A 24,070-nucleotide genomic window follows, 5' to 3' on the forward strand; every position below is an offset into this window, starting at 1 on the left:
TAGGTCAAGACTCAAAATGTGCAGAGAGCAGTCCTTTGGGTCAGGCAGGCTTGAATCTGTGTCCAGCTCTGCTGTAACCCCCTATATGACCTCGAGCAAGGCACTCTCCTCTCTGAGCCTCAGTTTCCCCATAACAAACATAAGGCCCATAGCAGTGCCTAACCAGGGGTTGTGTGGATTTAAAAAGACGATGTGCACAGAAGGACTCCTCACAGAGTAGGTACTCAATAAACGCCAGCCGCGCTACAGCTGAAACTTAGTTGAAAGCAAGGCAGGGTGGGGGACCTGGAAACTTGACAGGAAAAGATGCTAATTACCCAGGATTCAGCGGCAATCCTGAAATAGTAAACTACTGTCCCAGGAGGAGCTAGGGGTGATGCAAAAGGTCCCCCCCTTCCAGCAGTCAGATCACAGTTTGCAGCAGCAGAGCAATTTCAAAAGGCTGGTAGAGGTTACATCCTCTCACACAGAATCTCAGAGGCATGCCTGTCCCCCTCCCCTGAGTTGAGCCTTACCAGAGCCAACACCTGGGAAGGGAGGGCCTGAGGTCCCCATGGGAGGTGGTCATGCAGGTGTCTCAATGGCCAGCTCCTTTAGTTTCTGCACAACAGAGAGCCTTGAGGGGCAAGACCCCAGCCGCTCCCTTAGTGGAGGCGTGGCTCAGGCCAGCTCTCTCTGTGCTGGGCACAGTTTGGGTTAACATTGCCGAGGGCCACCCAGGGTCCTGGAATGAGGGGTGGACAGGTGGGTGACCAACCTGCTACTTTCAAGCTCCCAGCTCACTCACACGCTCTGACTTAAAATAATACTTCCCTGGGAGACCTGCTGCTGCTGGCAAGGCCGGACCATGCATAAAACATCGGCTGGTTGGGTTTCCTTCTCTGAATGACTTCATTCAGAGAATGCAGGGGTGAAAGGTTTCTAGGAGGATCACTTGGTTTCCTGGAGGGACTGAGCACCCCAATGCCTGAGTCCCCGGTCTCCCTGTTCTGTCCCTGGCACCTTGGCCCCCATGGCAGCCCACATGGAGCACTCCCAGGTGGGTGCTGGTCGGAAGCAGTTCCCTTTTTCTAATATTTCCCCCAGGCCTTTTTCTAGACCCTTTAACGGAGTAAGAGGAACTTCCCTGGGTTTGAAACTTCCCGTTTCTTCCGCATTCCAGCCATGTCTGTGTATTTGCACGTGCCTCATCTGACAGGTTGGAAAAGGCAATGGCACCCCACTCCAGTACTCTCTCCTGGAAAACCCCATGGACGGAGGAGCCTGGTAGGCTGCAGTCCATGGGGTCACTAAGAGTCGGGCACGACTGAAGTGACTTAGCAGCAGCAGCAGCAGCAGCAGCATCTGACAGGTAAGAAAATGTGCTCAGAAAGGCTGAATGAGCTGCACACAGACCCACAGCCAGCTGTCTAACTCAGTCATTTACTGCTGTGTCCTTTAGCAGTAAAGCCCCGAAAGAATGGGTCACGGAGTAGAGAAACGTCCAGGGGAAGCTTGTCTGAGCTCTGTGATTACTGAAAGTGATGGAGTCGAGGCTTTCTCAAAAAATGATTCACCCTCTCCTTTCTCCCTCCCTCTCTCCTTTTACTTCATTCTCCTTTCTTTATTTCTTCTCTATATCCACTCAACAAATACCTCCTTATAAATATTTTCATAATAATAAAAAAATGGATGCCATAATATTGAGTTGGCCAGAAAGTTCATTCTAGTGTTTCCTGAAAGATTACAGAAAAACCCAAAAAACTTTTTGACCAACTCAATAAAAAATCTTGAAGTTTCCAGAAAAGTAAGTTAAAAGAGTGAAAGTGTCCCATGAACCTTCAGTTCCAGTGATCTATCACTATATAACAAACCACCCCAAATTACTGGCAGAGAACAACCATCTAACTGTGGCCACAGATTCCATGAGTCAGGATTTTGGACAAGGTACAGCAGCGATGACTTGTTTCTTCTTTATGACGTCTGAAGCCTCTGCTAGACAAACTCAAGCTGGGGACTGGGAATCATCTAAAAGCTTCTTCAGTCACAGTTCAGGCTCCTGGGCTGGGCTGAATCAAGTGCCTACTCACAGCCTCTCCTCACGGCTCAGGCCTCCGCACAAGATGGCGTCCTCAGGGTAGCTGTACTTCTTACCTAGAGGCTCAGGACTCCAAGAGAGAAGGTTCTAGCAAATGAAGGGAAACTCTATGGCCTTTTATGACCTAGTCTGGGAGGTTACATAGGGTCACTTCCGTCGTATTCTAATTGGTGAAAGCAGACACATGCCCACCCAGGTTAAAGGGCGAGAAGCCTCAAGTTTCTCTTCTCAGAGGGAGGAGATCAAAGAACTTGAGGTCATGTTTTAAAATCACCACACCCTTGCTCTGAAATACCAAACACTGATGTCACAGCATATTTATTTTCTTTTGGGTACTTTGCTGTGTGTGTAGGTGAATTGCCACTGAACAATTTTGTAACCTAATTTCTTTTTTCAGTTAACCATTGGATTATGAGCACGTTCCCTTGTCATTAGAAATTCTTTATAAGTGTTTCAACTTTCAGACAAACATATGCATGTTCATGATTGAAATTTTTTCAATTGTGAAAAGTCTAAAAATAATAATAATAAAAATAACCACTATGTGACCTACTACATGACGGCTTTACCTTGGTCAGTTCAAGCAGTTGTAATGAAATACCACTGACTAGATGGCTTATAAACAACAGAATTTTACTGCCAACAGTTCTGGAGGCTGAGAAGTCCAAGATCAAGAAGCCAGCACTCCCACCTTCTGATGAAGGCCTGCTTCTTGGTTCACCACCCTCAGCTCCTTGCTGTGTGCTCACCTGATGGAAGCAGCAAGGGCTCTCTCTAGTATCCCTTTTATAAGGCACTGATCACAATGAACTGTGGAAAATCCCAAAAGAGACGGGAATACCAGACCACTTGACCTGCCTCTTGAGAAACCCGTATGCAGGTCAGGAAGCAACAGTTAGAACTGGACATGGAACAACAGACTGGTTCCAAATAGGAAAAGGAGTATGGCAAGGCTATATACTGTCACCCTGCTTATTTAACTTACATGCAGAGTACATCATGAGAAACGCTGGGCTGGAACAAGCACAAGCTGGAATCAAGATTGCCGGGAGAAATATCAATAAACTCAGATATGCAGATGACACCACCCTTATGACAGAAAGTGAAGAGGAACTAAAAAGCCTCTTGATGAAAGTGAAAGAGGTGAGTGAAAAAGTTGGCTTACAGCTCAACATTCAGAAAACGAAGATCATGGCATCTGGTCCCATCACTTCGTGGCAAATAGATGGGGAAACAGTGGAAACAGTGTCAGACTTTATTTTTGGGCTCCAAAATCACTGCAGATGGTGATTGCAGCCATGAAAGTAAAAGATGCTTACTCCTTGGAAGAAAAGTTATGACCAACCTAGATAGCATATTGAAAAGCGGACATTACTTTGCCAACAAAGGTCCATCTAGTCAAGGCTATGGTTTTTCCTGTGGTCACATATGGATGTGAGAGTTGGACTGTGAAGAAGGCTGAGCGCCAAAGAATGGATGCTTTTGAACTGTGGTGAGAAATTAATGATTAACTAATTAAAAAAAAAAAACAAAACTCTGTATAGCCTGAATGTATGGCTGAGAAGACTCTTGAGAGTCCCTTGGACTGCAAGTAGATCCAACCAGTCCATTCTGAAGGAGATCAGCCCTGGGTGTTCTTTGGAATGAATGATGCTAAAGCTGAAACTCCAGTACTCTGGCCACCTCATGCAGAGTTGACTCATTGGAAAAGACCCTGATGCTGGGAGGGATTGGGGGCAGGAGGAGAAGGGGACGACAGAGGATGAGATAGCTGGATGGCATCACTGACTCGATGGATGTGAGTTTGAGTGAACTCCAGGAGTTGGTGATGGACAGGGAGGCCTGGCGTGCTGTGATTCATGGGGTCGCAAAGAGTTGGACACGACTGAGCGACTGAACTGAAGTGAACTGAGTCCCATTCATGAGGCCTCCACTCTCACGTCATAACCGACTCCCTAAGGCCTACCTTCTTCCACCTTCAACTTTTGAGGGGTTAGATTTTAAAATATGAATTTTGAAGAGATCCATTCAGGCCATACAGAGTTGTTGTTTTTTAATTAGTTAATTATTTTTGCTTGTGCTGAGTCTTCTTCATTGCTGTGAGCACGTTTTCCCTATTTGCAGCAAGTGGGGACTGTTGTTCGTTGCTGTGCACAGGCTTCTCATTGCCATGGCTTCCCTTGTTGCAGAACATAGGCTCTAGGTAGGCAGACTATAGCAGCTGCAGCACATGGGCCCTAGAGTGCACAGACTTCAGGAGCTGTGGTGTGCACAAGTTTAGTTGCCCCTCAGCACATGGAACCTTCCCGGACTGGGAATCGAACCCATGTCCCCTGCACTGGTGGGTGGATTTATATCCACTGCACCACCAGGGAAGTCCAGACTATAGGGAGTTTTAATCCTGATTTTTTTTTAACTTAACTTTGTAGGATAATCAGGTTCCCATATCATTCTTCTACTATATCACTTTAATAGCTCCTTCTCATTCCCTTCTAAAATTGACTTAAAAGATTCTCACTGGATCTGAAGCTGTCTCCAATTTTGCTCAATGGTAAAGATCAACACTGACATTTTGAGCCCTCACCAGCCACCACAGTGGGTACATTACAAATGTGGTCTTCATATCAGGCCTGTGATCATTATCCCCATTTTACAGCTATTAGGAGCAATAAGACCTAATACTAACTGAACACCTGCTCTGGGTCCAACATTTTCTGAATGCTTAATGTGGATGACTCACTTGAATCCTCACTACAACCTATGAGCTAGGTGTCCCCTTCATAGCGCAGACAAAGAAACCGAGGTACAGAAAGGTTAGCAACTTGCCTCACAGTGCCATATCTAGTGGTAACTGGCAGAAACTCGAACCAAACCAGATCTGAAAGCAACGCACTGAACCACCGGGGTTGCCAGGTCTGGCTTCTCCCTGGGAGGGGCTGGCCCTGAGCAGGGAGGCCAGAGGGTCAGAACCCGGCTCCCACAGTGCAGGAGGAGAGGACAGAGACTGACTCAATCCCTCTGGGACATCTGGAAAGAGGTTGAGAAGCCTGAGCATGTGAAGGGCCACGTCCAGCTCAAGCTTTTGCAGCCTTTGGTGGCTTTAAGTGTCAAGAGTCAGGTGTAAGACCACCTGTTGGGAACTGAGTGCAACTTGGACAGGCCCAGCTGGTCCTTTAAGCTCCATGGGAACTCAAGGCATTGACATTTGCTTCTAGACCCTCTAAGCAGCCCACCCTACATCCACAATAGCAACAAGGCCTTCTGAATCTGCCCTCTGCTTTCCACCCTATTGCCATTACCCTGGTCCAAGCCACCGTCTTCTCTTGCCTGGACACTGGGAAAGCCTCCCTGTTGCCCTCCTGGCCCCCTGTGCCCCGTGTTCCACATAGCAGCTTGGCCTCCCTGATGACTCAGTGGTAAAGAATCTGCCTCAGTGCAGAAGATGTGGGTTCAAATCCTGGCTGGGGAAGATCCTCTGGAAAAAGAAATGGCAACCCACTCCAGTATTCTTGACTAGGAAAATCCCATGGACAGAGAAGCCTAGTGGGTTACAATCCATGGGGTCACAAAGAGTCAGACCTGACTTAGCAACTAAACTACAACAACAACAAATCTTTATTCAAATACTGATCTGGGACTTGCCTGGTGGTGCAGTAGTTAAGACTCCATGCCTCCTCTGCAGGGAGTGTGAGTTCCATCCCTAGTCAAGCAACTTAAGATCCCACATACCGCTGTGGGGTGTGGCCAAAAAACATACATATACTGATCTAATTACGCCTCCACTTGGTTAAGACATTTTAATGCTTCCTATTGATCTTAGGTGAGAGGCAAAACTCCCACACTTGGCCTACAAAGCACCCCAAGACCTGGCCCCTCTGCATCTGCCCAGTACCATCTCCCAGTCCCTGTCACTGCGTCCCAGCCACACTGGCCTTACCTCAAGTCCTTGAGTCATTAGACTTCCTCCATCCCGAGAGAATTCCATGGACAGAGGAGCCTGATGTGCTACAGTCCATGTGGTCACAAAGAGTTGGACACAACTGAGCGACTAACACTTTTTTTTCGCCTGTGTTGATTCCTCTAAAACAAAGTTGTTCCTCTCCTCTACCCTCACGACTTTCACATCATTCAGGTCTGAGCGTAAAGTCCTCCCGGGTAACTTTCCCTGTCTTCCCATCTGCTGAAGACCTCCTATCCGTTCCTTTTTTTTTTTTTTTAGGCTCCACTGGTTCTCAGTTGCTGTGCGCACTGGCTTTCTCTAGTTGCCATGCACAGACTTATTGCCGTGGCTTCTCTTGTTGCAGAGCAGGGCTCTAGGGTGCATAGGTTTCAGTAGTTGTGGCTCATGAGCTTAGCTGATACGAGGCATGTGGAATCTTCCTGGACCAGCCATGGAACTGTGTCCCCTGCATTGGCAGGAGGATCCTTAACCATTGGCCCACCAGGGAAGTCCTCCTATCAGTTCTAACGTCAGTTTCTGCATCTCCATCGCTCCTCTGGACTGTAAGCTCCACGAGGGAAGGGACGGCACCTGCTCCACTTCCGCTTGTGTGCCCGCAGTGCCTGCTGGGTACTCCCAGAGATGAGTGACATCAGCGTCTGACCTTCAGGGGCAGCTAGCAGCTTCAGAGCCCCGAGGGTGGGCACATACGGTTCTCTTGGCTTATATTAACCTGTTTCCTCCTCACACGTGAAATAGATATTATGATTAATATTACCATCCCCAGCAGGGCTCAGCAAGGTGGTCAGTTGCCCAAAGTTTGCAAGTTGCCGAGGCGAGGGACAGCTGCAGAACTGACCAGGTGTGGCTTTAGGGCAGTGTACAGAGCCTCTGATCTCAGGGGTTGTCTCTGCTGGGCCCACTCCCAGGAGACAGATGGCTCAGGCCTCGGCCTTACACGGAAACCCAGCGCTGCCCGCCTCCAGCCAGCCGCTGGCAGCAGGTGACCCACGGCTTTGAGAACGTGACTGTGGACCCAGAGAGGTAACCCACCGGGAAAGGCATCAGCCCACACATAGGACGAGCCCTTCTTGTTTGCTTTGTATCTGGTTCCCGCTCAGCAGCGCCTGCCAGGGGCTGCCAGGGCTGTGCTTTTTTTATCTAATGGTTAAAATTCTTAGAAGTATTATACTCTGCTTTGCTTGGCAGCACTGCAGAGCATACCTCTGACACGGCAGGTAACTGGATAGGGTCTCGGTCACAGCAATTTGCTGAACACGGGGTTTTGTGGGCAAAAACACATTACAGCACTCGGGGGTGTCACTCAGGAACACTGCCAGCCTCGGTTGGAATGTTGTATATCAGAGAGGAAGGGGTATGGGTGGAGGGGCCAGAGGAGAGAGGGAGGCTCGTGTGAGGGGTGCAGGAGCCCTAATGTGCTCAGCAAAGTGGACCCCGGGACTCACCCCAACATTAACACTCAGCCTGGACCCAAGGGTGAGAACACAGGCTTGGTGTCAGATGGGTCAGGGGTTAGTTCTAGCCTCACTGCCCTGGCTGTGTGACCTTGTAAAAGACAATAAACCTCTCTGAGCCTCATTTTCCTCAAGCATAAAATGAACAAAATCAGAGGATTTACCTCCTAGGAGTCCTGCAAAATGTACACGTAGTATCAATTCTGTTTGGTCCCTGCCCTACCCTCCAGGCCTGAAGCAATGCTGGACATACAGTAGGAACTCAATAGATTTTTTTCTTATGTAGACTTAATTGCTCACAGCTGTATCCCCAGTACCTAGAACAGTGTAGGCATGTAGTAGGTGCTAAAATTGTTTGTTGATTTGGCTTAATTGTTCGCGTGCGCGTGCGTGTGTCTGTGTGTGTGTGTGTGTGTGTGCTAAGTCACTTCTGACTCTTTGCAACCCCATGGACTGTATGTAGCCCACCAGGCTCCTCTGTCCATGGGATTCTCCAGGCAAGAATACTGGAGTGAGTTGCCATGCCCTCCTCCAGGGAATCTTCCTGACCCAGGGATTGAACCCACGTCTCTCAGTCTCCTGCATTGGGAAGTGTGTTCTTTACCACTTGAATCACCTGGGAAGCCTCTTAATTATTCATAACTATACCCAAATACCAAGCCCAGCACATAGTAGGCAATACTTACTCGAAAAGAGTGTTTTTGAATGAATGAACATAAAGCATTTGGCATACAATATAGTGCTTGATTTATGTTAACTTTCTTTGTGCACAAAATAAAATTTTGTTTACTCTCCAGGTGTTCCTCAGGGGCTCATACGTGGTTTTCCCTTCCCCGATTCTCCCACACCAACTAGGTGTCTAGTGATTCAATTTAAGTCAGATACAAACCACCCGAGCCAGCATCAGGATCCACCAGTTTAGCGCTCAGTCAGCAAGACTTCCCTCCCTTCGGATGTCAGCCACAAATGGGGTTCCAGATGACACCTTCTGCTCAAGCAACTGCAAATGTGGGGCTTCTCACAACTCCCAGGTTCCATAATCCACTAGGATGACTCAGAACTCAAGAGAGCCCTTTACTCAGGATTACTTGTTTATTATAAAGGATACAACTCAGGAAGAGCCAAACAGAAGACATGAATAGGGTGAGGTACGAGGGTGAGGGAAGTGGAGAGCTTTAGAGCGTGTGTACCACCCTCCCAGCACCTCAATGTCTTCACCCATGAGTGGCTTTTTTTTTTTTTTTTTTTGGACTGTGCTGGGTCTTAGCTGCGGTATACAGGATTTAGTTCGCTGACCAGGGACCAAACCCAGGCCCCCTGCATTGAGAGCACAGAATTTTAACCACCAGACCACCAGGGAAGTCCCCTAACTGAATGTCTTTGATCAAGAGTGTTTATACCCCAATCTCCAGCCCTTCCCAGAGATGGGGGGCAGGGCTGAAAGTTCCCGCCTCCGATAACTATTTGGTCTTTCTGGTGACCAGCCCCCATGCTAAAGCTTTTAAGGGGGCCACCTGAGTCACCTTATCACCATAAACTCCAATATGGCCACAGGAGCTCATTAGGAACAATAAAAGACACTCCTATCACTCAGGAAAAAGCAAGGGTGTTTTAGGAACGCCATGCCAGGGAGCAAGGACAAAGACCAAATCTATCCCTTATTATACCACAGCCCACTGCACACCTGTCACCATCCTGGGCACTGCGTGAACAAGCCTCCCACAGCTCATGGGCCGTCAGATTTAACCCCCAACTCCCACCTCGCTGTAAGCTTCAAGTCTTCCTGAAGGCCCAGCGCAGCACCTGCACGGAGGGAGGAGCAAGAGAAAAAGCCCAGGGCCCTGCCCGTCATGAGCTCACACCCCCTTTGAAAAGTGAAAGTGTTGGTCGCTCAGTCGTGTTCATCTCTTTGCAACCCCATGGACTGTAGCCAACCAGACTCAGTTCATGGAATTCTCCAGGCCAGAATGCTGGAGAGGGTTGCCATTCCCTTCTCCAGGGGATTTTCCCAACCAAGGGATTGAACAAGGGTCTCCTGCATTGCAGGCAGATTCTTTACCAAGTGAGCCATCAGAGAAGCCCCCTTGGATTGGAGAGAAAAGACGGATATGAGGGCAACTTCAGGAGAGGTGAGGGGGAAACAGGAGAAAGCAGCACATGGGTGGCGCCGGTACAGAAGTGCGCTGAGAATCAGAAGATAAACATGGGTCCTGGGATGGGCTGCAGACCCAACAGCGCTGGGCAATCTCCAGGAAACCCATGCAAAGTAAATGTATCTTGTTATGGGGGCAGTTGCCATGGTGTGGTGTCAAGCTGACATTTTTGTGCTTTTATTGAAAAGGAAGAATTGCAAACACGATGGGCATAACCAGTGTGTTCCCAGAAACCGCGGGCAAAGGAGGGAGAGGCGATGACAGAGAAAGCAACAGACAGAGAGAAAGAGAAGGAAGAGACCCAGAGGCTGAAAGAGACAGAGACATCAGCTTCCCCTCAACACCCTAGAAATTGGGGTTCTTTGGGAAGCAAAGCTAAGATGAAGTTAGAAACAGAAAATCTTTACCATGGCCATGTGTGTGGGTGCTAAATCACTTAAGTGATGTCTCACTCTGCAACCATACAGACTGTAGCCCGCCAGGCTCTTCTGTCCTTGGGATTCTCCAGGCAAAAATACTGGATAGGGTTGCCATTTCCTCCTCCAGAGGATCTTCCCAACTCCGGGATCGAACCTGCGTCTCTTATGTCTCCTGTATTGGCAGATGTCTTCCTTACCACTAGTGACACCTGGGAAGCCCTTATTCAGGCCCATAAGCCTACAAAAAGATGCTCAAGAACATTAGCCTTCAGGGAAATGCAAATCAAAACCATTATGATATGCCCCTTCAGCCACTAAAGTGGCCACAATTAAAAATTCAAACAATAACAAGGGCTGGCAAAGATGGGAAGAAATGGGAGCCTTGTGCACCGCTGGTGGGACATGAAATGATCCAGCCCCTGTGGGGAACAGTCTGGTGGTTCCTCAAGCAATTAAGCGTAGGATAACCATAAAGCCAGTAATCCAACTTCTGTGTAGAGCTGACCCTTGAATAACATGAGGGTTGGGATGCCAACCCTCCAGACCATCAAAAATTCTGCTTCATAACTTTACATTTGGCCCTCCAAATCCATGGTTGCAGGCTTCCTGGTGACTCAGCAGTAAAAAATCTACCCACAACACAGGAGCTGCAGGAGACACAGGCTCAATCTCTGGGTCAGGAAAATCCCCTGGAAGAGGAAATGGCAACCCACTCCAATAGCCTTACCTGGAGAATCCCATGGACAGAGAAGTCTGGCAGGCTACAATCCATGGGGCCTCATGCATCCGTGGTTCCACATCCATGAACTCATCTAACCTTGTATCACATAGTACTGTTCAGTTCAGTTCAGTTCAGTCGCTCAGTCATGTCCGACTCTTTGTGACCCCATGAATCACAGCACACCAGGCCTCCCTGTCCATCACCAACTCCCGGAGTTCACTCAAACTCATGTGCATTGAGTAGGTGATGCCATCCAGCCATCTCATCCTCTGTCATCCCCTTCTCCTCCTACCCCCAAGCCCTCCCAGCATCAGGGTCTTTTCCAATGAGTCAACTCTTCACATGAGGTGGCCAAAGTACTGGAGTTTCAGCTTTAGCATCATTCCTTCCAAAGAAAACCCAGGGCTGATCTCCTTTAGGATGGACTGTTTGGATATCCTTGCAGTCCAAGAGACTCTCAACAGTCTTCTCCAACACCACAGTTCAAAAGCATCAATTCTTCGGCGCTCAGCCTTATTCACAGTTCAACTGTCACATCCATACATGACCACTGGAAAAACCATAGCCTTGGCTAGACGGAGCTTTGTTGGCAAAGTAATATCTCTGCTTTTTAATATGCTATCTAGGTTGATCATAACTTTCCTTCCAAGGAGTAAGCGTCTTTTAATTTCATGGCTGCAATCACGTACTGTAGTATGTATTTACTGGGGAAAAAAACATGTGTAAGTGGAACTGCACAGTTCAAACTGGTGTTTTCAAGAGTCAACTGTATACATGCAAGAGAGGTAAAATCTTATGTCCAAAAAAAACTTGTGTGCGAATGTTATGGCAGCATTCTCCATAAATGACAAAAAGCAGAAATGATGCAAATGTCCGCAATGAAAGGATGGGTGAAGCGCGGCAGAATCCAGACCGCAGAGGACTCGGCCATAGAGAGGAATGGGACTGATACTTGCTACCACGTGAACGACCCTCAAGAACATTAAGTGACAGAAGCCGTGAGGGACTTCCCTGATGGCCCGGTGGTTAAGAATCTGCCTGCCAACGCAGGGAACACGGCTTCGGTCCCTGGTTGGGGAACAAAGCCTACGAGCTACATGAGCCCACACGCTCTGGAGCCCGTGCTCCCCAACTAGAGAAGCCCATGTGCCCCAGTGAAGACCCAGCATGGCCAAAATGAAAAAAAGAAAAAGTTTTTAAAAAGAAGCCATTATTAGAGAAATGCAAATCAAAACCACAATGAGGTACCACTTCACACCAGTCAGAATGGCTGCGATCCAAAAATCTGCAAGCAGTAAATGCTGGAGAGGGTGTGGAGAAAAGGGAACCCTCCTACACTGTTGGTGAGAATGCAAACTAGTACAGCCACTATGGAGAACAGTGTGGAGATTCCTTAAAAAATTGCAAATAGAACTACCTTATGACCCAGCAATCCCACTTCTGGGCATACACACCGAGGAAACCAGAATTGAAAGAGACACATGTATCCCAATGTTCATCGCAGCACTGTTTATAATAGCCAGGACATGGAAACAACCTAGATGTCCATCAGCAGATGAATGGATAAGAAAGCTGTGGTACATATACACAATGGAGTATTACTCAGCCGTTAAAAAGAATTCATTTGAATCAGTTCTGATGAGATGGGTGAAACTGGAGCCAATTATACAGAGTGAAGTAAGCCAGAAAGAAAAACACCAATACAGTATACTAACACATATATATGGAATTTAGGAAGATGGCAATGACGACCCTGTATGCAAGACAGGAAAAAAGACACAGATGTGTATAACGGACTTTTGGACTCAGAGGGAGGGAGAGGGTGGGATGATTTGGGAGAATGGGAATTCTAACATGTATACTGTCATGTAAGAATTGAATCGCCAGTCCATGTCTGACGTAGGGTGCAGCTTGCTTGGGGCTGGTGCATGGGGATGACCCAGAGAGATGTTGTGGGGAGGGAGGTGGGAGGGGGGTTCATGTTTGGGAACGCATGTAAGAATTAAAGATTTTAAAATTTAAAAAAAATTAAAAATTAAAAAAAAATAAAAAATAAAAAGAAGCCATAAAGTGTCCAGAACAGGCCAATCTATAGAGACAGAACGTAGATGAGTGGTTTCCAAGGGCTGGGGGATTAGGGGGGCGGGGGGCACGCAGGGAGGAGCTGGGGTGCCTATTAATGAACACGAGGTTTCTTTGGAGGATGAAAGCGTTCTAAGATCGTCCATGGTGCTGAGTGTGCCGTTCTGTGAGTGTGTTAAACACCACTGAAGTGTACACATCATGTGGGAACTTGTACGATACAGAAATTACATTTCCATAAAACTATTAGCAAAAGAACTTAAATTAGGAGTAATAAGCTGTGATAGGAAAAGCAGGGGCGGGAACAACAGGACTAAGCCAGGAGCCATCAGACCACTGGCCACCAGATGACCCCCCCTGCCAGCCCCACAGAGCCCAGGCTTAGCTACAGAGCAAAGGCTACTTCGAGCCGAGTGTCACGTGTGACAGACATACCTGCAGCCTTGTCCTACCCCCTTTGCCCAGTCACTGAAGGGTGTGACCCAGGTTGGACAGTGGTGGTGGCGCCTGAGGGAGCTCATGCTGGGACCTGTCAGGGAACCTCTTCTTGCCACTGGGCCTGAGCCCGCGTCTCGCAGGCCATCTCCTGTCCGCCACACTCCAGTGACACTACTCCCTGGTATCTTTCCCACGTGCCGCAGCACTCCACAGTTTCCAAAGGACACTGATGCACCCCCAGCCCAGCCCTCAAGGCAGTCAGCAAGCCCTCAGGGAGCACCCACTGCATGCCAGGCTCCATTCCTGGCTCTGGGATACACACTTGGCCCCTGCCCAGATGGCTTGCTTCTGGGATGGCACAGCAGCACCCACAAATTGGACCCAGCCCTACCCTCCCTTCTCCAGCCCTGGCTCCCACCTGCCCATGAAGCTGCTCCCACTGTCTATTGTGAAGATGCAGCCCAGACTGCTCCCCACAGGCTCCTCCTATCCCAGCATGGGGCTGGGTTCTGTGCAGAGGTGGGGAGGGCCTCATTCTGGCCTGCTGACATCCGAACTCCTCTAGGACTGGGTTCCCCTTCTCACAAAATCCCACTTGGGGCCTCATTAGTTTGCACCTCCCACTTTGTAGCTCTCTACAAAGTCCAGAGCTCAAGGCAGCCTGGGGGAACACACCCCCTGCAGCCCCTCTTCCTCTCTTTCCTGTCCCTCTTCTCACCAGAAACTCCCACCCCCAGGCCATTCAGAAGTCCCTACATACATGTGGGTGAAGACGTGTGTTATACGTGTGCATCCAGCCAAAAATACCCTGTTGTCTCCCCATCTCACAGATAAAAAACTGGGAGGAACTAGAATTCAGGAATGTGACTCCTTTCTCAGGGTCTGTCCCCCTACTTATCAGGCCAGAACTGTGCTCATCCCACTGCTTGTCTGGCAGCAGAGGCAGCCCCAAGAATTGATCTTGGATGACTGTGTTAGTCTTATGGGAGGTATGCTGCTGAGGTGGAGGTGGTGGGGGGCATCAGAGGGAGGGAGCTGGGTGACCAGAATTCTTAGGAGAGACTGCTTGCTCCCAAATACAGCTTGGTTGTCCCCTCTTCCCCCAACCCACTTTATGAGCTAAGACTGGTCCACAGGCTCCAGGAATAGTGGCAGCCACTGAGGGGCAAGTGAATGGCCTAGGAGACACCTTTTGTCTTTGCCCATTGATGGATGCAGGGACCACCAAGGTTGCGCAAGTCCCACATCCCCTCATCCTGGGGTCCTGGAATGCCCATCAAACAATATGAGGGCAGCAGCTAGGGAGCCAAGGAGGGCTCCACTAAAGAGTCCAGCCCTTGTGATGCCCCCCTAAAGACCTCTGAAGTGCCCCCTGGGTCCTGGGCCCCCACTGCAGCCCAGGACCTCCAGATGCTTCCCCTGCTGAAGCCAGGGCTAATGAGGTGCCCACAAGTGTCACAACTCCTGAGAAGGGGTGATGGGGTCAGGAGATCCTGGTTCAAGGCTTCAGCTTGCCTCCGGGCCCCCTCTCCTACCTGAACAATGATGGAGCTTGAGGTTCCATGCTGCCTTGCAGTGAAGATGCTCTAGGATTTCAAGTGAGAGGTACTGGTATGGTGGCAGCCTCAGAGATGTCAGTGTAAGCCGGTGTAAGCCTCAGAGATGTCAGTGAGCTCTCCAGGCTGGTGGTCCACCTCAGCTTAGAAGGACTCCATCCCAATTTTAGCAATTACCCCTGAGACTTTCATGCATCTCAAACTCACAGAAGACAGGATGTATTGATGGTCAAGAATACACACCAACATTAACCTTGGGCTGACAGAAGGTTTCCTGCTCTTCAAATTGTGCTCCCGAGAGGCAGACAGGGGAGCTACTGAAGGGAAAGGGAATCAGTTCTACAAGAGGAAGAGAAAACAGAGAAGAAGAGCTTCATACTTCTCCCAGTGGGGGAAGACAATGAATCAGAGACTCCCAAATACTCAGCCCCATTGCCACCTTTTTGCACTCCTGTCCTTCTGGCAGACATTGCTAATCAACCACCATCCTCACCCTCTGTTCTGCAATCCTCCAGACCGTTATAATCAATTGATCACATGCAACCCTTGAGATGAGACCTCCATCTGCTTGGATGCGGTGGGGTTTGAGGGTGGAGTCCTCTTCGATAGGAGGTAAATTCTAAAATCCTCTCACAGAAGTTCAACTGCATAAAGTCAAAGAGCATCCTTGAAAACCTAAATCTCCAAGTATAGGATCACTCAGACTCTTTATGAATCCAACCCAAGCAGCTTTTCCTCCAGTCTTGCCACAGGTCACTGTGTCGATGGTTGAGTACCAAATGAGGAGCCTGAATGCTGTCAGGAGGCTGGGGTTTATGACAATACCTGTCTTCAAAAGTAAGACTCCCTCAGGGCAGTGAGAGAGACACAGGGGACTGAACTCAATGGAAAGTGAAGTTATTAGTTGCTGTTATATTCGACTCTTTGTGACTCCATGGACTGTAGACCACCAGGCTCCTCTGTCCATGGAATTCTCTAGGCAAGAATACTGGAGTGGGTTGCCATTCCCTTCTCCAGGGGTTCTTCCTGACCCAGGGTACAAACCCAGGTCTCCTGTATTGCAGGCAGATCCTTTACCATCTGAGCCGCTGGTGTGCATGCATGCTAAGTTGCTTCAGTCGTTTCTGACTCTCTGGGATGAGACCATGCCAGGCTTCTCTGTCCATAGGGTTCTCCAAGCAAGGATACTGGAGTGGATTGCGTTACTCTCCTCCAGGGGATCTTCTCGACTAAGGGATCGAAACCGCGTCTCTTGCAGCTCCTGCATTGGCAGGTGGATTCTTTACCACTAGCGCCACCTGGGAAGTCCCCGAACCACTGGAGGGGACAGCAAAAACATTCCTCCATTCTCTCCCACATAATCGTGTGCTCATAGTCAGACAAAACCTCCTGTCCCAGGGGAGCTGCCAGTTTTCTCTGCCACAACCTGCAAGCACAGAGCTTGGAGACAGTAAGCAATTTGCACTGAGTAAATGCCTGTGTGACACAAGTCCACCTAACTTGCCATCCCCTCAATGAAGGATGGAGGAAGCCAAGTGGAACCAACCCAGGAAGAAGAAAGAAGTAACTAATATCTTCTGAACACATTCCATGTCCTTTAAACCTTAGCACTGGGGTAGATGCTTATCATTCTCCAAGGAGGGATTCCCCAACCTGACACTCTTCTGAGTAACCCATCACCTTTATAAACTTGGTGAGAAGCTGAGCTCACATCCAACGACAGAAGCTGAACGTTCAGATGCCTGCTTTCCAAGGCTCCCTTGCAGCAAAGCTACAAGCATGGGACTTGACCGCTCTCAGGCAACCTGACAGCATCTCTCTCCAGACATAAAGCTGCGAAGGATCAGAGTCTCTATTGGGTGGGGAGGTAACAGTAACAGCAGCGAGGGTAATGACTTTGCAGAGGCAGCTGGGAGTGATGCAATGAATTCCATAAATCAAGGGAAGAAACAAACAGCCCACCAGGAAAAAGGGCTATGGAAATGAGTAGGCAGTCACAGAAGAGGGAAGTAAAAGGCCCATAAATTTGTGTGAAGATGCCCAGTCTCTCTGGTAAACAAGAAAAGGACAATAAAATGATAAGATGCTATTTCCCATCAGATTCACAACATTAAAGTCTGAAAAGTGTGAATCAGCATCCCCTTAGAGTCTGTAAAACAAATGCTAATACATAGGAAAGCTGACAATGTACATACCCTACACCCCTCATCTAGGTATATTCATATCCCCAGTAGAGAATTCCAACCCTTGTGAGATACTGATCCCCTCAGGCCTGGGAGCATCAGGGGCAGGGAGAGGGCCCGCTTGAGCCCCCTGCCCACTGCAGCACAACCAGCCCACTCCAGGGCTTGAAACTCTGTCCTATTTACTCCAGTGTGATGTACACAAACTATCATATGCCAACAATGCTGCGTGAGGTGAAAAGATGAGGAATCATTGCTTATACCCGTGCACAAGGAAGGAGATGTGCAAAGGGGATCATGACAAATTTGTCACAGTAGCGGGGGGAGAGGGTAATAGAAACAATTCACCTCTCCATAGCGGATGCTGTTGTGAGCTGCCCGATGCCCCTCCTTCAGTCCTGAAGCATTTATGCCCCCATCTTCTGGGAGTGTTGGCTGCTAATGACTCATAACTGAGTTCTCCTCTAAGAATGGTCTTCACTGAAAAGGAACTGACCTCCCCAAGGTTATACACTCTCCCCAAGGAAGCACAATTCCCAAGACAGGTCAGCACCAGGACATAGATGCCCAGCTCTTTTGCCTCAGTTCAGCACAACTGAGAAGGGCTGCCCCAGCTCCAGCACTCCCCATGGGATCGACTGAGACTTCTTTTTTAAAAAAAATATTTTACTTATTTATTTGGCTGCCTCAAGTCTTAGTTGCAGAATGCGGGCTCTCTAGTTGTGGCACACAGGATTGGTTGCTCCATGGCGTGTGGGACCTTAGTTCCCCAACCAGGGATTGAACCCATGTTCCCCACACTTCACAGCAGACTCTTAACCACTGGACACCAGAGAAGTCCCCAGCTGAGAATTCTGCTGCAGCTGCAATGCAACCCAAGTTCGCCTTCACCCAAGCCTGCTTCCCACAGTCCCTGACAGGTATCAGTTTCGACAGTACACCCTAATAAATCCTGTGTGTACAAATCTCTGCCTCTACTCTGTTTCTCTGGAAACCCACCTGTAATAGAGGTGGTCCAAGGATGGATAAACACTCTAAATTGAGATTTTAGAGGAGGATCACCCTACCATCTAGCTACCAATGATGACCCCATCACTCAGGATAGGTGGAATACAGGAAGCACCTGGCAAGGAAGTAGTCCAGTTGTTAAGACTTTCACGGGGAGGGAGCTAGGATGGGATTCAGGTAGAAGAGAACGCACTGGTTGATACAACATCCCAGGTATTTGAGAAAGACTGCTGATAGCTATGTTGAGTGCTGTAAATGCACTGGAGCAAGACAATGAAAGGCTGAAGTTAATTAATGACCATCTTAAGGTGGGATATAAGACTCTCATCTCCTGCAGCAAGAAGGCATAAAAAGCTCAGGATAAAGCCTATAAGACTTGCCTATAAAAATAGCAGCGCTCCACTTTACTGTACACCAGAAACTAACACAACATTGTAAATCAACCATACGTCAATTTAAAAAACTAGCAGCACTCCAAAGAAAGTGAAATTCTTAGCCCTGACAAGGCTATTAATACTTATGCCAAAATTAGCACCCTGGTTGGAAGGAGTAGAACCTTGGCACTTGGGTTGGAGTCAATGTGCTCAAGAATTTTGAAACCTTAGATCCTTCTGACCCCTCTAGTCCTAGAAGTGGCCCCTCCTTTCTTAAAAGCCACTGCTTTCCTCTGCTCAAAGATGGTGCAGAGGCCACTACCTTTTAAGACAGGATTTACTCCTACCTTTCCTCCTGGTGACCACCAGTGACAAGGATCAAGTCACAGTCTGGCCACGATGAGGGGGAAAGACTATACCCCCAAAGGAGCTGCGGAATCTCATCCACCAGCTAAATACTGGCAGGAGCCAGGAGAATATAGTGGAATTAGATGTTGATGGTTCTGAACTAAGAGGGACAGACTATAAAGCTGGATAAAGGAGAGTGTATTGATATGGGAGCCCTTTCCCATGATCAGACTTAACACCCCAGCAAGGACCTTGGGGAATGGTATTCACTTGCTACTAGAATAGATTTTGTATACTTGGAAAAAGCGATGGACCACACAAAGTGAAGAAGAAAATTCCAGAGTTTTTATGGCAGATGACAGAGGAATGAATCAGACCACTCATAGACTTTAGCATCCTAGAGCGGATATACTATGTAAGGCTGAAATACCTACCAGCTACTTATGTCCCATGGAAACCCCAGAGTACGCTCCATTTACCAATCGATAAGGAATGATGCGGAGAGGTGGCACCAGCATCACTAAGAAGGTGACTGCATTTAGCCAGTCCTATCCAGAAAGAAACTACATGGAAGGTGGAAGATGCCGTTTTAGAACTGACTGCAATGGGGATGACAAGATACTGAATAGATGGTTAATAAGCAGAAACAGAATGAATGTAATTATTATAATGAAAAGCAAAACCGAAGTGGAAACCTGAGAGTGTGAGCCAAAGAAAGATTATGGAAATCATTAATAGAAAAAGATATCCTCAGGGGCAAGATAGAAGAGGAACTAGGTGACGCTAGTGGTAACGAATCCGCCTGCCAATGCAGGAGACCTTAAGAGACACGGGTTCCACCCCTGGGTCGGGAAGATCCCCTGGAGGAGGGCATGGCAACCCACTCCAGTATTCTTGCCTGGAGAATCCCATGGACAGAGGAGCGTGGTGGACTAGAATCCACGGGGTCGCAAAGAGTCAAACACGATCAAAGCAACTTAGCACATATAAGCAAAAGAAATCAAGGATGGATTATCAGAAGACCAAGAAACCACCGACTAAACAAGAAGCTAGGTCACCATGACAAAGAGCCTTCAGTGGCATGGCAAGTATGCATGGAAATAATTCCCCAGTTTCTCTCCAGAGGTATCTATAGTCATTTATTTCTCTAGTAGATAACCATACACTAGAGAAAGGAATGCTCTTCCATTTCAGCAACTTTCAGGTACAGGATCTGAATTAACGCTGATACTCAAGAAACTGAAGTAGTACTATGCCCTCACTAATAGAGAAGGACATATAGGGGCCAGCAATAATGATATCCTGGCCCATGTTGGAATCCCTAGACCCATCTATTGGTCATTTCCCCAGCCCCAAATGTGGAATGGAAATAAACATTCATGGTGGTTGTTACAACCCCCTCACTTTGGCTTATGGTATAAGAGCTATCACAGTGATGAAGGCTACATGAGAAGCCTCTGACACCACCCTCCCATTTTGGCCAAGGAAACTAAATAGAAAATAATATTGTGGCCCAGGGAGAATGGCAGAGGTGAGTACCAGCCTTAAAACCTAAAGGGCATGGAGTTGTGGGATCTGTCTTATTCCCATTTAATTCACTAATCTGACTCCTGAATAACAGATGGATCCTTGAATATGATAGTAAACAATTGCAAACTCAAGCAAGTAGTAGCCTCAATTGCGTCTGCTGACTGATGTGTAATCCTTGCTAAACACAACCCCCAGAACCAGACTGATCCACAAAATCTCAAAATTTTTCTAAAATATAAACTTATGCATAAAAGCAAGATACTAAGTGATATGACTATGTGAAGATTTTAGACACAAGAGGCAATATTATATACTATTTATTGCCAGACAAAACTGTAATAAAGATATAAAAATGTGAGCTGCCTCACCAAAAAAATCACAGTGGCAGTTTCTGAGGAAGGGAGGAAAAGAATGAACACATAAGGGCTTCTGAAAGGACTTTCGTGTTTTAAGTGGTATAGTGTATCTTTTATTTTTGAAAAACAGTTTGAAGCAGAGAAAACAAAATTTTGTCATACGTTAGTTCTGGGTGGTGGGCATATTGATAATTGTTAGGTTATAACTTTCCGGATATTATACATTTTTTCTGAGCTTAAAGAAATTGCAATACAGTATGATCAGCTTTCTGATAGATGTGTGAGGGGATGCAGAGTTCTCAGGATAGAGCAAGTGATCCTTGTCTCTGGAGTATCAAGAGAGAAGCAGTCCATCAGTGTTCCAGACTCAGCCAGCGAGTGTTGAAGCCAAGCAAATCCTCCAAGACCAGAACAGTGGGACCACTTTGGTGCGCTCAGAACAGCCACTGGGTCTTCCCCACTCGTTCAGTGGGTAAAGAATCCGCCTGCAGTGGAGGAAACACAGGAGACACGCATTTAGTTCCTGGGTTGGGAAGATCCCTTGGAGAAGGAAATGGCAGCCCACTCCAGTATTCTTGCCTGAGGAACCCCATGGACAGAGGAGCCTATTTTGCTATAGTCCAAAGGATCACATATGACTGAGCGACTACAGACACACAGGACAGAAGGTGTGAGAAAAACAGTGGTGGCTGAGGCTGGGTAGCCAGAGAGGAACAGACTGGGCAGAGCCCTAAACACCCGCAAAGAAGTTCGAGATCCAAGTCAGCCTGGGATCTTCCAGGAGCTTCAGCCCTGATCCAGGGACTTCACACAGACACACAGGAGACTCCATGTAGAAGAATAAACACTAAATTGTGCAAAATGCGGCCACATCTGGCCCAGATGTGCATTTTTCTGGATCTGATGTCCTATAACAAAGACACCGAATAACATACTTTCTTGACACAATGAACCACTTTAGGCCATGACCCTGTAATCAGACCAAGCTGGGTTCATATTTGTGCTCCACCATCCACCGCTCGCTTGGCCTTGAACAAGACACTGACCTCCCTGAGCCTCAGTTTCCTCATCTGTAAACTATGGATGACAATAGACCTTCCTGTAGGTGGCTGGGAAGATGCAGTGAGGTGGTCCCTACAGGTGCACTGGGCGCAGTGCCTAGCACAGAGCAAGCCCTCCATGGGTGCCAGCCTCCACATCACTGGCAAGGACCCACCCAGAGCCTCTGGCCAGGTATCCTTCCCCAGAAAAAGTCACGCTGCCCTTGGAATTAGTGTGGAAAGGAGCCATTCATAGGCCGTCCCCAAATTCCTCACTCCTCACACAGGAGGGGATGAAAGCGTTCCTTAATTGGTACCACAAAGACTTTTCCATGGAGAAAGAAATGGAACATCTAAATTAAAGGCAGGTTTCTCCACAGGAGGAGCTGCTGGCCTGGAGTCAGAGCCCAGCAGCTGAGCCCTTTTCCAGGAGGGAGAACGGGGTGGAGCGAGTGCTATCTGGAGAGCATCTGCACCCACCCAAACTCGCCAAAGGGTCCCCATGTTTGGGATCTGATGGGCACCCATGGGTGGGTTGCAATGCCATTGGTGTGTGGTCATACCTCCAGCCACAGCTTGGCCTGGTAGGTTCACTGTGATGGGACCCCAGAGAATAAGAGAGCATCTTGAAGAGTCCAGTCCAGCAGGTGGGCTGAGCTCCACCTGAGGAAGCTAGAACCCCAGCCAGGCCCACTAAGGCACTGGGAGGAGGAGGGCCTTCAGCACACCAAGGTGAAAGCAAGCACCAATCGGAGACCCCCTGAGCGGTCTCCTGGTGCATGGCTGGGTCTCGTGGATTGACTCTAGCCTAAGAAAGAACTGGGGGACCCAAAGACAGGTATAGACTTCAAGATGATCGGAAGCCCAGTGTTTGAGCTGGATAAGCGTTCAATCATCCATTTACCATGCATCCATTTGTCAAGAAGCATCTGGGAGGCCCATGGCATGGGCTTACCAGGTGGTGCTAGGAGTAAAGAACCAGCCTGCCGATGCAAGAGAAGTAAGAGATGCAGGTTCAGTCCCTGGGCCAGGAATATCCTCTGGAGGAGGGCATGGCAACCCACTCCCGTATCCTTGCTTGGAGAATCCCAGGGATAGAGGAGCCTGGCAAGCTACAGTCCATGGGATCACAAAGAGTCGGACATGACTAAAGTGACTTAGCACTCATGGACGACCTCCCCCAGGGCCCAGGGACTCAACAGTGCCATGAGCTAGCCTCTGGAGGCCAATGAAATAACGTGAAATAATGCATTATACCTGACTTGCATGCATGTTGCTGTGGGACTATGTCTCCCCATCCACTCCCATCTCAGGCCACCTCTGCCCCTGGGCCTGGTGAGGGTCTATGACAGATGTTCCCAGATGGAGGGAGGATAGGCCTCCAGGAACCAAAGCCAGGCAGATTTCAGACCAAATCCTCCCCTTACAGAATGGAAATGCTAGGTCCCAAGTCCACCCTTGGCCCCTAATGAAATCACTGAATCAGGCAAGGATTATCAATTGATTTGTTAAAACCTTTAGGTGAACAGTGGATGCATAAGTGGACATTTGAATTATGCAAAGAAAGACCCCACAGATTTCTTTATGACTTAGGAAGAAAGAAACAGAACTGGAAGGGTTAAGCCCACCTTGATCCAAGAGAAAGTCTTGCAACAACAATATGTGAAAGTGAAAGTTGCTCAGTCATGTCCAGCTCTTTGTGACCCTGTGTATTGTAGCCCGACAGACTCCTCTGTCCAGGGGTTCTCCAGGCAAGAACACTGGAGTGGGTTACCATTGCCTTTGCAAGGGGATTTTCCCAACCCAGGGACTGAACTTGGATCTCCTGCATTTCAGGCAGACTCTTTACCATCTCAGCCACTAGAGAAGCACCAAAGATCAGTTCAGTTCAGTTCAGTTCAGTCGCTCCAAAGGTAGGACCACTACAAATCATGTTCTCCTCAAGTGATACAGCGGGATGTTCTCAGCATTTCTCATGATGTGCTTCAGACAGCAAATGTTTACCTGGGGCCATCAAACTTCAGATTTGACGTCCAGGTCACAGGATGTACAGTGGATAAGGGAACAAGCTAAATGGTACCTGAAGGAAGCCACCACCCTAGTCCAGAGAGCAGAATCTTCTGCCAGATGATAGAGCCACTGTCTTCAACCAGCCGCAGTAAAGTGCACTGTGATGGATGGAAAGTGATGGAAAAGACATGTGCCCAGAGGACTGAAAGGTTCTAGACAAGACCCTGCTTTGGACAAGCCAGCTGAAACACATTGCTAAGACAACTGCTCCCCTCACTAAATATGGGCCAGGCATAAGATGATATTTAGAAATAATTATTTTAAGTGGGATTGTGTTGTTTTAGCTCAATGGAAAATGCT

Source organism: Capra hircus, chromosome 18 (assembly GCF_001704415.2).
Source record: "Capra hircus breed San Clemente chromosome 18, ASM170441v1, whole genome shotgun sequence".
Lineage (NCBI taxonomy): Eukaryota > Metazoa > Chordata > Mammalia > Artiodactyla > Bovidae > Capra > Capra hircus.